Raw genomic sequence first — 16,210 nt, 5'->3', positions numbered from 1 at the left:
TTTTCTTCATGTTCTGTTTTTAGGACATAACGTTCCATCAGTGTATACTTTTACGCTGCTTTGAACAACTGCTTCCCTAGCAACTCTGAATAACCCCCCACTTGGCCTCATTCCTTAACCTCACTAAGTTATTACAGTTAATACCATAGTTAATGGTTTCTGGAAAGACAGTATCTATCAGCATCTGAGTGTACACATTTTGGCCTAAATATTGAGAAATCGTTGGTATGTAATGCAAAGCCTGGGTGTGCCTGCCTGTAAAAAGTAGCTCATTAACATTAATCTTTTACAGAGTGACTAATGCAAAGGGAACGAGGGCCTTTCCTCTGACTCGCCAGAGGTTTTGCCCACGCTTTCAAATAGGTCTGTTTGGAATGCAGCTGGTCACTTGTGAAGACTCTGCTGAAACATATGGAAATTAAAAACCTTGATTTTTTTTTTTAAACTTGTGTATATTCTAGCAAGTTCCTGAAAATCAAATTGCAGAACCTAAGCAGAAGACTGACTGCCAAAATGCATGCCCAGTTGAGGAGAAGTGTGTGGGGGCTCATCCAGCATACTTCGAGAGCTTCAAGTGCAGCCTGGTAGAACTCCATGTTACCTTCTGTTCTGATTCCTGAGCTCTGCCAGACTTTTGTTGGAAAAGGCATCTTTATGAAGCCGTACATTTGTTACGTTGTCTCTGAGAATACTTTTCTTTCATTTTAGTTCCTTTTTTTAACTTAAGTGGAATTACTTGCTCTCTTGAGCTTCTCTTACAGGAGAGACCAAAAGGACCCAGGACAGATGGCATTATGCTGAGGGTATCACACTGACCTCTGGGGTCGGAGGTAGTTTTTCTGCTAAAATTAGCACAGAGCAATAAGAGTTTTTCGTCTGTTTACTGTAGTCAGCTAATAGAAGTCAAATTATTTTTCAGGGTAATGTCATTGTTAGTTTCCATGAAAAAAAAAAGGGGGGGGGGGTGCTGTTCTATCAATAAAAGCACATAGAGTTGAATACCTACACAAAGAATTTTTCAGTATAATTTATGGCATTTCATCATGTTGAACTGCATTCCAAGTAATTCACCCTGGCAGTTTTACTCTCAAAATGGAAATCTTTGTATTTTTCTTGCCTTCATCAAATAAAATGAGTTTATGTTTAACTGCAGTCCATATACTTGATAATTTGTCTGACTGGATAAGGCTATTAGCAATTTAAGAAATAAACCCATTTGGATTTTCAGAGAGTTACCAAAAAAGGAGACTGCTATGATGATTTCTTAAAAATTACAATGTAACACATAAAAGTGAGATTTAAGTAACAAGATTTTCCATAGACCAATAACACCAGGGAAATTCTTCAAACTCACATTCCCTCGATTAATTTCCAGAGATTAAGCGGTGGGTATTGAAGTCAATGAAAGATATATTTTACAAAGCTGAGAGGTCAATTCAATTCGGAAAAGTCAACCAAACAGCACACCATTTAGAGTTTCTGTGGTTAAAATGCATCCAGACCAATGGGGTAAAAGATTTTGTAAGATTCTCCAGTCTGGTCAGAGTGAAGTAGAAGGCAATGGTCACAGACAAAGGATGCTGAAGATCTTGATTGAGAGAATGTTAGACCTGTAAGGGCACGTGTAGATTATTTAGCACATCCCCATTGTTCTATTAAGGACATTGAGTCTTGAAGAGATTAAATGACTGACTAACACCATTCAGTTGGCCACTTGGGTGTTTTATTCTCTTGCCTTTCAGATAGAGATAGATCATTTTAATTCTTCTATTACATTTTTTCAGAAATTAATGATATTCTTGAGTTGGTTTCTTTTGATTTTATATTTTATAATGGGGATGACAATAATTTTTGGATAAAATACTGGTGTAATTTTCAAAATTGTTACTATTTTTAACTTTCATTTAGTGTCTTGCAACATTGCAAAAAAGACAGATAGTATTTTACATTTGGATCCAACTTTTAATTTACAAAACACTTGAATATCTAATACTTGCCAATAATATGTTACTTGCTATATAACCCATTTACAGATAAGTTATTGAACCTGAGCAAGAACGATTGATGTTGCCAATTACACAACCTGGTCACCCAACCATGCAGGAAAGAAGTTAAAACTTGAACCTGGCACTTGTTATTGTTTACACTCATAAGTGTGGATACCTAACTAGGGAAAAGGGATCAACTCACAAACATAAAAAGAAAGAATTTGTTCCTGTAAGACCTTCATTTAGTAGCCAAGAGCATGAGATTTAGATTTAAACAGAAACCCCACCTTACCTTATACTAGTTTGGAAAAATTGGTTAAGTTTTCTCATTAAGTATCAATTATCTCATCTGTTTAATGGTAATAATAATAATAACCACAGGCTTTCTATAACCATTGTCAACTGATGGTTTGGTGCCAATTCTACACCAACAGGAATCCCCAGTTTGTGGTGCCATGAAGAAGGAAACTATTCAGTGCAAAAAGCTCAACACAGCAGGGCTGTAAAATAATTCCATTGTGCTACAGCTCTCCGGAGCAGCAGGACTATGAATTGGCCCTGGGGCCAGGCAGCTCTGCTCTGTTCTGCTCCACATTCTCCTCCTGTTCTACTCTCCTCAGATCAGGCTTCTTAGGTGTTTCTCCTCAGGGAAACACTATCTTCAGTCTTTGGTGGGAAGGAAAATTGTACTTTTGTAGCCGGAGGGGAGCTGGCATATAAAGAGAGGTTTTAGCCCCTGATCAGTCTGTCCTAATGCAAATGAGGCCCCCAAATCCTTGCAGTTTAATTGGTCCAGTAAGCACTGTCGTGATAGGTTTAAATGGAGCTGCTCTGACTGGTTATTGAAAATACTTATGGGGATATAGATGCACAGCTCTGATTGGACAGAGAAAGTCTCAGTTCTTATTGGTTGAAATATAATTCCAGGAACTAACTCCTTTATAAGGACTGGATCACATCATGGCAAGAACATAGCGCAGGCAGGCAGTTCAGTGCAGGAGGTAGACAGTTCAGTACAGGCTTCTCCCTGAAGTATGAGAGGCCACTCTTTAGAAATGGCTGATAAGGTTTTGTTTGTTTGTTTGTTTAATTTTAATTTAAGCCCATTTAGCTACCAGGAGCTCTTCTTGGTAGGTATCTTCTTTCTCAGGTACACCCTATTAAGTGGCTAGCATATGAAAAACGAACTGTGTATCTTACAGTTTGGCATATATTAAACAATGAATATTAAATAACTATCACCATTCTATTATTCTGAGTTATATTATCAGCAAGACATAGTGATGTTTCTCTCTTATCAATATATGGAGATACATTTATAAATTATATGTGTGCATGTGTGTGTGTGTGTGTGTGTGTGTGTGTGTGTGTAGTCTGTCTGTCTGGAAAAAGCCCAACCATTGTTTGCATGATATTGATGTAACCTGGCAGCCAAGGAGAGTGGACTGGAATTCACAGGCATGAACAATAACACTTCACTGTACTAGTCAGTGGGGGTGGTAGACACTGTTGAGTGAGCATGTGTACTCTGTGGCCGTTGCATTCAAAATGACTGAGTGAGTACAGCAACAAATCTGCATCATATTTTGCATTAAGCTTGAACATTCCCCCATGGAAACTATTCAGATGACTCAGAAGGCTGCAGCTATGGGCAACTGGTGATTGTCAGCTTCATCACGACAATGCACCTGCTCATGTATCACTTCTCGTGCAGAATTTTTTGGCAAAACATCAAATCAGCTAGGTGACTCAGTCCCTCATCAGCCCATATTTGACACCCTGAGACTTATGGCTTTTCCCCACACTAAAATCACCTTTGAAAGGGAAGGAAGTTCAAGTCATGCATGAGATTCAGGAAAATACAATGGGCCAGGTAATGGCTAATGGGAGAACTATGTGAGGTGCCTACTTTGAAGAGGACTGAGGCATCATTGTCTTATGTATAAGATTTCTCATGTCTTGTATCTTCTTCAATAAGTGTCTCTATTTTTCATATTTCATGAAAAATCATATGTGATTTAGAGAGAAAGGGAGAGAGAGACATTTTTAAATGAGTTTCAGTGAACACTGTCAGTAACTATTTTTCATATCTTTTAGAATGCAAGCCCCTTAAGGGCAACAATACATGTTTTATCTTTGATGTAGAATATTAATAATGACAAGATATGTTCAGCCATATATCCCCAGAACCTAATATGTTTCTGGAAGAGAATGGGTGTTCAATAAACCATTCTTATTTTTAAAATAGAGTTTAAGATTGACTTTGAAAATAATCCCTACCCTGGGCTAACTGTCTTCTCAGTTTGCTTATTTATTTATTTAGAGTATGAGATGAGAGGTGTGAATTTGCTCTTCTGTTTTAAGGTCTCAGTTCCCACATGCCTCTCATATGGTGAGCATCTTGCTCTGCTGTTGTTTTTCTGGTGTTTAAAGTTATAGTATGTAAATTTTGTAGCATGGGCTCTGATACTAGTCTGGCAAGCTAACTACATTATCTAATGCTCAACCAAAAAAGTTACCTAGTCCAGTGGTACAGAAAAAAAAAAATGATTGCATTGAACTTATTGAAAAATGATATGATACTGAAATTTTAATTTTAAGGTTTTTATAGTAGACAACTTTTAATTTATATACTAGCTTTAGCTACCTCATAAAATCCAACTTGACTATTCAAAAACTGATTTTTGTTATATTTTGCTTTAATTTATTTATAAGTAAGATTGAATTAAAAATACACAAATGCAAATATACATATAAATTTACTTTCTATGATTTGTTGAATGAGGAACAGAAAGCTCAGGCCTGGGTTACAGATATTTCTACACGATATTCAGGCACCCCCCCCTCCCCCAAAATAAACAGCTACAACACTGCAGTCCCTATCTGGGCATCCCTGAAGGAGAGTGTCAAAGAGAAACTCTACTAGTGGAAAGCACTTTAAGCAGGACGCCTAGATATGCACTAAATTGAGAATTAGCAAGAGGTAAAAGTCTATATAGAGTCATGGACTGTGGCCAGTGGTTTAACTCGCTGGTCAGAGAGTTGGAAGAGACATGGTTGGAAAATTGGCAACAAGGAAATTTGGGGCAGAGGTACATGGATAGACCTCTCTAAATAAGTAAAAAAAGAAAGGGAAAATATTTGTGTCCCATGTAAGTGCTTTACAAAAGGTGACTATAGTAGAGGAGAATTTTAATAATCTAAGGGTAGGATGACCCATCCTGCAAATACCAATAAGCCTCTTTCCCCAAATAGCTCTGTCATCTTCCAAGGGGCTAATGAACCAAGTGCAGCATAGACTTCCATTCACCAACACTGACCTGGTTTCAGCCACTGCAGAGTGCCTATATGCCAGCATAAGAGACCAAAACAAAGTCCCTGATATGACACCATTCTCTAGGCTGATCACCAAGTTATCTGGTTGATTATGTTGAACTGCTTGCATCATGGAAGAGGCAATACTTTGTTCTTACTGAAGTGGACGTTTATTTTGAGTATGGATTTGCCTTCTCTGCACACAGTGCTTCTGCCCAAACTACTATCCATGATGGTACAGAATGATCTATCCATTGTCATGGTATTCCATGTAGCATTGCTCCTGATCAAGAACCTAACTTCACAGTAAATGAAAATGAGAAGGAAGCCTAGTGAAGGTAAAAAGCAAAAGCAAAGACCAAAAGCATATACAAAAGCACAGAGGCAGAGAAGGTTATGGTATATTTGGTGACTGTCAAATACTAAGGCTTGGTTGTAGCATAGATGCTTGTTGAGGAGTGATGGGAATTGATGCTACCAGTTTGGTAGTCCAGTGGGGCAGAACGGGACATGCACTTCACGCTAAGGCAAGTGGATTTTATTAAATGGACCCTAGAGTTCCACTGAAAGTTCCAAAGTCAGAGAATGAAAATATCAGATTTGCATTGAAAGTATTCAAATGTAGCAGAAGCAAAGATGGAGTGAGGTATCACTTGTGTTTTCAGGGCCTTCACAGCCTGAAAGTAAAAATAGGTTTGCATTAACAGTCACAAAGCATAATTCCTCTGACTATTCACAGGCCACTCCTACTATTTTTTTTTTCCTAAATAGATCTGAGAGTTCTCTGAGTTGTTCCCTACAAGGTCTATTTCCTTTGATTATTCTGTGATATTCACATTTCCTTCCTGCCTGTTTAAGTGTGTAGGATCTGGAGCAAGATTGCCTAGGAATAAATCATCTCTCCTCTATTTACTAGCTAAGGGAACTCAGTCAAGTTATGAGGACTACATAAGTTAGTATATGTAAAGTATTTAGGACAGTGCCTAGTGTTGTAATTGCTTAATAAATATTAGCTATAATAGTTTTAATTTCCATTACCAAAGTGTTTTACATACTGTGGGTCACAATCTGTTAGTAAAACAATTTTAGTAGGACTAACTAGTACATTTTTTTAATAAAAGAATATAAGATACAATATAATAGGAAAATTTGAATATAAAAAATATCAGAGTGCATTTCATTACAAGTTAGCATTGTTTCATGAAACTCTGTTTTAATATACATGGATGTGTATGTACATATGTATGTATGTGTTCTCGTTTAGAATAAAAAATATATTTCTCATCATATTTAATGGTCAAAAGGCAGATATGTTGTTTATACTGTGGTATCCATAACCCCTAGTTCTTAGAATACAGGAGGAACTCAATAAATACTGGTTGGCATCTGTAAAGGGATGCGTGAAAACACTGGCTTTCTGTGGTCACATTGCCCATGGCTGTAAGTGTATGGTGCTGTCTTGTTTCTAACACACAGTCAAAGGATGAAGGCTACTGTTTCTGTGGCCACCCAAAGACTGATGATGGAACTGGGGTCTTTGCTGAGGACACCTCTTTCCCTGGCTGAAGAAGGTGCTGAAATCAATGTTGCCAAGGGCTACCCTTCCAGTGTCCTGTCAAAATCGAGGTGAAATTATCTTTGGGTTTTCACCTACAACCTCCTAAGACTCAGACAAACATCTATGGTGCTTGATGGAAGACACCCTGAGTACAGATACGCCGCTATCTTCAGAATTGCCCCTTTCTTCTGTCAGTAGTCCATTTCTCTGGAACCAAAACTCATTTGTTTCTTGCTATTTTCCTTAAGTAATTTTTTATTTGTTTGTTTTTCTTGAAAGTTCTAAATCTCTCAAAATAATAGAGCCCTAGTAGGCAGCCTTGTCTACGTGGACCTGTCTCAACATGCCTTCATCCTACAGTGACCACGAGTAATCTCATGCCATATCAGAACCTATTGCAATAGTCTTGGAAAAAATATGACAAGGGCCTGAACCAAGTCAGTGGCAGTGTTAATTGAGAAGTAGTAACTAGGGGGATTAAAGACAACAGTCACTATGTATCTATTCACGGGTAATATTCAAAATATGTAATAACCAGTTTGACAAAATCACAGACGAACAAAGTGATGCCACAAACAATCAGAAAAGACTCCAGACATAATACTGTAGCTGTGAGTCAGTGTACTGACTGAATTTCAGCTTTGATGTCTATGATTGTTTTGGGTCATATGTTGAAAAGGTCAAGTTAACAGAAATTTCTGAGCAATAGCATGTATGTGAGAGGACAAGAAGGGGGCTTTGATTATTAAAGATTATAAAGTACTTAGAGGAGGGCAGGTAGCAGATAGAAGGATCAGTGGTTGTATGGCTGGGTTAAATGAATGGATAGCTCTGTTTAATGATCACAGCTTAAGAACCCCTGGAGGAGACCCTTGGGAATTCACCATAAAGTAACCACCTATATCATACACAGCTTTTCAGCTTTCATAATCATACAAAGTCTTTTAGCACACAGACATTTCACCTATTGATCTGACTTTCCTGTGGACTTAGAGAAGGTAAGACATTTTATAATTCACGAAATTAGAACATTATTCTTAAGTTGATGATAAGGTTGCTAACTGTTCATTCTGACTAGGCCCAGAAATGCCTTATAACATTTCACAGTGCTAGACCTTTCAAACTGAAAAATTAATTTTGATATGGAAAAAAATAAGTTGCATTCCTATTGCATTTGATCTTTGAAATGGTAAAATTACTGATTATTTGAGGGTTTAAAACTTTTTTAAATTCACTAACCTTGCAAGTTTTATCAGTAGTACAAAGAACAAATAACTAACCTGATCAACACCAGCATCTCCTTTAGATTCTCCTAAGTATTAAAATGTAACTTTAACATTTACATTGGTGGGAGTTGTATGTATTTTCATTTCATCTCTGAGTTAAACATTAGCTATTTTTACCCCACCCTATTCTGTTATCACATACAGATACAAAATTATACTTGTTTGTTGACAGAGGGAGAAAGAAAAAGAAGTTAATGACAGAAAGTATTTTGTAGGTGTTTTGAGAGCCCAAAGGGGATATAGGAATGTTGTTTGCAATTTTTCTGTATCTTATCTATGTCCTCCCTGACTAACAGCCTTTCTTCTAGATTTTTTCATATATTTTAAAAGGTCCAGTTCCTCTTTGTTCTTCATAAAGGAGTTGTGGAATGAAGATTCCTACTTGGTTAGACGTGCTCTGACAAGAACACTTACAGCAACACAGAAAGCAAAACCCTGTTAAGGATTTCACCTTTTAAGAGATGACAGAATAATTACAGGACAACATGTCCTTCATGAGCAAAAACAACCAAACTAAAGTGCTTTCAAGGCTGGCATGGCCTACTTCTCTCCTGGCAAGCTGCATAAATCATCTGCTGTGAAGGGACTGTTTTAGGGGCACATGCCACATGCGTGTGTGCATGTCCATGTGTGAGTGTGTGCACAAATGTGCATGTGGGGATGCACATGGTGATCTCATGGGTTAATGCACTCCTTTTCAGGTTAGTTGAAGCTCTGATAATAACCCCCAATACATTTTGCCACCATCTCTCTCCCCCTTAATCTTTAAACCTCAGGCTGCTTTAAGGGGAAAATTTAATCCATATATGTCTGCCTCATTTTCATTTAAATCGTCAAAAAGTTGTTTTAAAAGAGTTCTTTGATGTCCTAGACTCCCTTGAGCCTTTTCTTAGCCCATTTTCTTAAAAACAGGAATTAGCATTTTCCCAGGTACAGAGGAGCTCTAACTCACTTCTTCCCCAAACACAACCCCTACCATACAGCTCCCCCGCCCCGGTCTCAACTGAAAAAAAAAAGAAAAAAAGGTTTGGAGTTACTGAGCAAGTGCTGGTAGAGAAAACAGCTTATCTGAGGATCGAGAAGCATTTACAAATATGAACTCAATGCAGGGGCCCCACATTGAGGTTAATGATTAACATTTCTCTTTCGGGAACTGACTCTACCCTGAGGACCTGCCCAGGAAAGGACTTCATCTCCGCACACTTGACTGGTGCTTGCTTTCTGGAAAATTCACAGCCATGGATCTAAATGCAAGCAGGTTTTTCTGTCTCATCATATTTTTGATAGACCTACAGATATGCCCACGTTGAAAGCCATATTTTTTTGCCTTCCAGGTGGTACTTTACTTCTCTGCTTTGCGCCTAATATGTATCATTTCATTCCGGTTTTTACATTCAGGACAGTACTTCTTAATCATTTTTAGATACACAATAGTCGGCATATTCCATCTTACTGTGTGCAGTATTATCCAAAAAGTAATTTATGTTTGGCTAAAAGTCAAGGGTTACCATAGTGAAGTCCTAACTTTAATCAATGGAGAAATCTCAGAAATTTTCTTAGAAGAAATGCATAGTTAGAAAAAGACAGCAAATATTATAGCCCCAGAATTCTTACTTTCTTGAAGACTTTTAAAATAAGGGAGTTATGTTTCAAATATGTTGTCTTTCTCTTTCCTCAACACTGTTGAAGCTTCCCATTTTAGATTAAGTTCAATTAATATCAGAGGGGATGAGTCTGTGGTTTCTATGAATCATCCTGAAGAAATCCACAATTATCATACATCAAGTAGCAAATTATTTGGGAAACTGGGTATAGGTTTCCAGTACTGGAATTTCAGAATCAATGGGGTATTTCTATATTGTTTTTCACATACAAGAAAGGCTGGCTGCACACATAACCCAATTTAAAACCTTCAGTGGCTGCTCATCACATTCTGAATAAAGATAAAAATTCAGAGGAACCAGCCAAGCTCTGTACGATCTCAATACTGCCGATGCCTCGGCTCCATCTTTGTGTTCACTAATCAGAGCCACAGAAATACCCTGCCTTCTTTATTGGTATATGTTTACATGCCAGTGTGGCTTTTGTGGATACTTTTTATGCCCAGTGGATTATTCCCTCATTCTTCAAGGCTTACCTCAAAATATAATCCCTCTGGGCAAAGCTTCCCTTAACTCCTTCAGGCCAGGATATTATAATTTGTCTCTTTACCTCTTGGTCTTCCCCATGACAATCTAACCTTTTGAAGGGAAGGCACTCTAAGTATTAATTTTTATATCGCCATCACCTGGCATAGTTTCTGGCAGTTATATTCTGGGATTAGTAAACTGCACGTATCACCCACTCCCATCCACAGTGAGGCTGGGCTCTAGGTCCTCCAGCCCAACCAGAGCACCCTAGCTTCCATCTGTTGATACTCAGAGTTTTCACAGCAGCAGGTATATTCATCTATTAGATGTTTACTAAATGGGTGGAGGGACGGATGGATGGATGGATGGATGGGTGGGTGGTTAGGGTGAAAAATCTTAGAATGCCAGCCAGTTAAATAAATCCACCAATATTCACTTAAATGCAGTGTTTCTGTGATAGGTCTGATGAGATCTGAGAGCTAAAGAGAAGTAAATAATTCAATGTCCACTTGTAGGAGTTTGGGATTAGGTAATATCAGTCGTCGGCAGCCGTCCGTCTCGAGAGACGATGGTGTAGCTTCTTAAGAGTCTATCTGCACCGCCGAGAATGGCTGTGCAGTCCGACTCGGGAGTGACATGGTATCTGTCTCCTCCCGTGTTGAATCGACATCATGCGATGACGCTGAAGCTACAGAGCCTGGGCAGGGTGATATGGAGGGTCTGCTGTTGCCCATGCAGCAGACCCCCCCTCTCTTCGCAGCTGAAGGGTCCAAGGGAAAGACGGAGTCAATACAGCTTGGCTTCAGGTGCGCCGCAGGAGTTGCCGGTGTTGACTACAACGTCAAACCGCCTTAGGGACTCCGGCTCCGGATTTTCTGTCGGGGTTTACTCCCTTAGCCTTTCCCCTGAAGAGGTATGCCGCAAGGCAGCGGAGGTTTTTTGGAGTCAGAGTTTTCCTTCTCTGATGTACCCTGACTGGAAGATCGAACCAGCGACACTTAGCTCGCAGGCCGACGCTCAATCCACTGAGCTAAACCAGCCAGGGCCGGGATTAGATAATAAATCAGGGCTTAAATATATAAAAAAAAGCAAGAAAACAGGAATTCCAGACCTAAACAACAATATAAATTCTAAAGGCAACTTTTGAGGCTAAAGCAGTAGATGCAATTCCAAACTGAAGTAAGAATAGCTAGTGACTTTTTAAATACTGTCTCAAATACTATAATATTTTTAAGTATATTTTATTGATTATATTGTTACAATAGTTCCAATTTTTCCCCTTTGCTCTCCTCCACCCAGCACTCCCCCTCCCCCAGCAATCCCTCCCCAAGTCCATGCCCATGGGTTGTACATACAAGCTCTCCTGCTTCACCCTTTCATATATTCTTCTTCTTTTTTTTAAATAAATAAATGATTAATTAATTATTTTACTATAATATTTTTAACTTGGGAAGTACTTTTCCATACATAACCTTCTTTAATGCCCACCATTGCCATGCCTGGAAAGTGCTGTTATGTATGCATGCTTTAAAAATACATGAGGTAAAATATTATTACTATTATTATTAATATTTTAATAACAATAAATAGATAAGTTAAGTGACTACTCCAAGTTTTTATATTTAACTAGAAAGCAGCTGAGCCAAGAAACTGTTGACATCTGTTCACCAGGGGCAGGTCTACATTTTGTGGGCCTAAAGAATATACAATTTGAGTGGAGGAGCTTTTTCAAAAAAGGAAGACAGAATTACAAATTCAAAATTAGAAATGAATATTTATTTAGAATGAGAAAAAGATCACAACATAACGTTTCATTAATTGTATGACATACACTGATGATGACTTCCCCCTACATTTTTTTGGCTGTATACTCTGTTTAGACTCCCAGACCTGGAGTTTGTCTTGTGTCCATCTGTCAGGAACAAAGCTATGGTAACCAGCCAGCTTGGCATCATTAGAAACAAAGTCACTAAGACTGGGATAAGAATTGGCCTCCACTTAAGTTGTGTGCAAATTTAGAACACCCTACAATATTCATTTATGACCTCACCTACACCCTCCCTTCAAGGGCAGTCTGGTATGAGCACATGTTTAAACTGAAAAAAAAAAAAAAAGGTTCTGTTTGGAGTCATTAACTAGTTCTTGAGATAATCAAAAAGCCCATGGTACTGGGACTGAGGCAGAGGGGTATCATCTTTTTCAGATCTGCCTCACTTTTGAATCAATGTTAACCAAAAAAAAAAAAAATTCTCCTTAATATCTTTTATTATTTTATGTCCAGCTCTAAACACAGTACAGGGCATGCAGACAGCACATAAACCATATTTGGTGAGTGAAGGAAAGAATAAATAGCAAGGGATGTTTTATATTAAGAAATAGCATCCAGAGCAGTCAGTGATGCTGAAGCACCCAGTCCTATGTTCCGGAGAGAGTAATTTGAGAAGGATTCCCTACTAGACAGCTGTTGGAAAGAGTCCCCTCCCATTATCTAGGAAGTAGGACAGTTTATACAGAGGACAGAGCAGAGGGGGGATAATGGGGTCAGTTAGTAAGTGAGCATGAGTTTCTAGGACTTTTATGAAATTCTCTTAGCTGTACCATAGAAAAAATCCTCTTTTCAGAACATAGAAAAAGGAGTCTTTGTTAATTTGCCAAATATTTCTGTTGATTTCACTGTAAATTTCTTGTTGATCTTATAAAAGGAACAATCTCTGGTTCACTTTCTTTGCCTCCGTTTTTCTTCCCTGTTTTTATATCTGTTTGTCAGTTGGTTGACATTTATCATTAGCCCTTATGAGTTGGGAATGTTACTAACTGCCTTGTAAATACCATTTACTTCACCATCCAAACATACAAAAAGGCTTGCAGTAAGAAATCAAGGCCGAAGAGCTCTCTTTCTCCTTTCTCACTGTCAGTATACATTGTAGTCAAACGTGTGTCAACCCCACCCCCTTGGTTAGGATATGCACATGTACAGCACCTCCTGCGGACTTTGGTAATCACTTCTCAAATTACTCCACATGTAACAACATTGGTTCCAATATCTCTATATTTTGTTGAGTTTTTGACCTTGCATCTCCCATTTTCACAGTCTCGTAACTAACCGCAGGTCTCCTGAAGCTCAGGATGAGGAATACAACTTTATGCCCAGCGTTTGTTTCCTCCTTCCTTAGAGCTCAGTTACTAACTCACATACCAAGATGTTTTGATCTTGGTTACGCTCTTGTGCACCTTTTTCATTCTTCTCCAAGACATACTTCCTGTAATATGATCTTGGTGTGAGAACCTAACAGTAGGGTTGATACACTCTGACCTTGGGGGTTCAAATAATTTGTGAAATCTGCTGCGTGGCCTTTTCCCTTTCAGTTTTCTGTCATTACTTCCTTCTGTTGTTTTGCTTATTCACATCTGTGTTTGCTTATTGTGCACCCAAATATGTCAGATATCTTAATGACAAAAGAAAAAATACACAGACACGCTGTCATCTTCTTTTCTAAATCATCACAAGGTATCGTCCCAAAACAGACTTCAGAGTCCTCTGTGGAAAATGATTATAAAAATAGAACAATTAAATGTGGTGTAAACTCAATGAACTTCTTGATAAACTATGCTAGTTTGAACACAAGGAGATAAAGGACATTATTATAATCTTTTCTGACATTTTTATGCAGTTCTTTTATCATTTATCCCCCTAATCTTTGCCCAGAAAACTTCTTTAGCCCTGCAATTTTCAGATTCTAAAGTACTTTGTAGAGCCTTAAAACACTCTTCAAACTTTACAGTTATTTGGTCAATATCTATCTTACCCCCAAAACTATGGACTCCATAAGAAGGATAAGGAGTTAATCTGCTTGTTTATTGCTGTATCCCAGTTCTAGAAGATAATAGGAATAATAAATGAAACTAACCTTTTTCTTTTTATTAGTCACTGATCTTCAATATGAACCTTTTTTACTTTATATTTCTTTTGTTCTCATTGGTTTTCTCTTTTCTCTATTTGTGGAGCTGCAGTGCTTCCTGACCTCCACTTCAGTCTTGTCTTGTCTTTTATATGCTTTTTCTTTTTTTGTTGACTTTCAAGTTCAGAGACATCATAATGTATTTTCCTTCCACAATTGTCTACCTCTCTACAGCTTCCAATCTGTTGCTTTCCATACTGAAATGAATCTGAGTCTTTTGGACCTGGAATAGAATTAGGGGTGTCACTTTGAGAAAAATAATTCAAAATCATAACACAGAATTATAGACAGGTTCCTGGGATGGAAAGTGGCCCCTGCTCACTGAACATTTTTATGTCAGTTGTCCACAGAAATGGCAGATGTGTCTAACCAAGACATCAAGCATAATTATGAAAGCAAAACAAGTTTTAATTAAAAGTAACTTAACAGAGTAAGGAAATAAAAGTGGTAGTCAGGTAAGAAAGGTTGTGATAATAAATAAAGAGCAGTAGGAATGAGAGGACAAATTTGAAAGTCATCAGTTTGGGAGCTAACATCAATGTGACTCATTAAAATCATTTATGCAATGTGGTTAACAGCTTTCGATTTATAAAGCCTGGGTTTTATTCATTGGCCATGTGACCTCAGACAAATTACATAGCCTCTCTGAGCCTGCAACTTTTATTTGTAAAATACTTAACAAACAGGGACTCTGTAATGCGTAAATTGGTTGATGCATGACCAATTATTTAGAACAGGGCTCACTAAATAGCATTTGTTATTTGTTTAAACCATAAGAAAATCCTTTGCTCGGGGATTGCAGAAGGAAAAAGAAAAGCAGTGGTGGAAAAGTCAGTATTAACTAAACTAACTTCCAGTTTCTTTGGAATTAGTCTACCTTCTACACTCTCCAACCACCAGCATCAGCCAGGAAGTGATGAAACTAATACAATTTCTCACCCATCAAGGCCTATTTCAATTAATGACGTGAAATACTTGCATTTCAGGAGCTGACGGCTATTGCTGGTCAGTTTACTTGCATTTCAGGAGCTGACTGTTGTCCCTGGTCATTTCAAATGAGTCACAGCAGATCAGCTGAAAATGAAAGTTGGACAGCACATAGCAAATCTCTCTCAGAACAGCATCACCAAAATGATGAGGGTTCACATTGCCCAGGCCATGATGAGTTTGCTTTGGGGCCCTTCACTATTGGACTCTTAGGTATTGATGCTCTGACTGCAAACCTCAAGGAAAAAGGCTGCTTTGGTCCTGTGGTTCCTCTCAGGGAGAACAGAGAACCTGGAGAAGCCCATTTTTCTAAGGCCGTTTGCCTCCAAGCTTCAGATTATATCGTGATGGTAAAATGATAAACACTGATGATTACCACCTCACGTTTGCATCTATATTCATAAAGCAGAATGCATACTATGTCACAAATCCTGAACCCTTGTTTATTATTTCTTTGTGTAACATAAAACAGGGGTCTGAACAAGTAATCTTCCCCTAATGTTTAATGTTTGGGCTAGGCTCTTGTTTTTTGTGTTTAGATGTGTTCAAAATGTTCAAAAAGGACTGCTAAACACTATTTCTTGTTCTTGAAATACAATTTTTTGAACTCTATTATTTCACCTTCATCTGCTCCCCACATACTCTCATAGCATGGAATAATTTATAAAAAAAATATTGTTTCTATATGGCTTTCTTGTTCTGACCAAAACCAAATTCTGAGCTGTTGTAAAGTTTAGAAAAGCTACTTCAAGAATCTTAATTTTAGCTGTATTCACAACATAGATTTTGTAACATTTCTTTTAAGTACTAAACCCTAGGTAGCCCATCCCATCCATTTCTCTAAACACTGGTTCAACAATTTAGGGGTTATTTTAAATCTCCAAGATGAAATGTAATTATATGAAACATCTCTCCCTATTTTTTGCAAACCCTGGAGGCTGGTCTATTCTAGGTCAGCTTTGGAAAACCAGTCTTAAGTGGATCAGAG

This window comes from Furipterus horrens, unplaced genomic scaffold (assembly GCF_987537825.1).
Source record: "Furipterus horrens unplaced genomic scaffold, mFurHor1.1.pri manual_scaffold_3, whole genome shotgun sequence".
NCBI lineage: Eukaryota > Metazoa > Chordata > Mammalia > Chiroptera > Furipteridae > Furipterus > Furipterus horrens.
Note: the sequence above shows the minus strand (reverse complement) of the source record.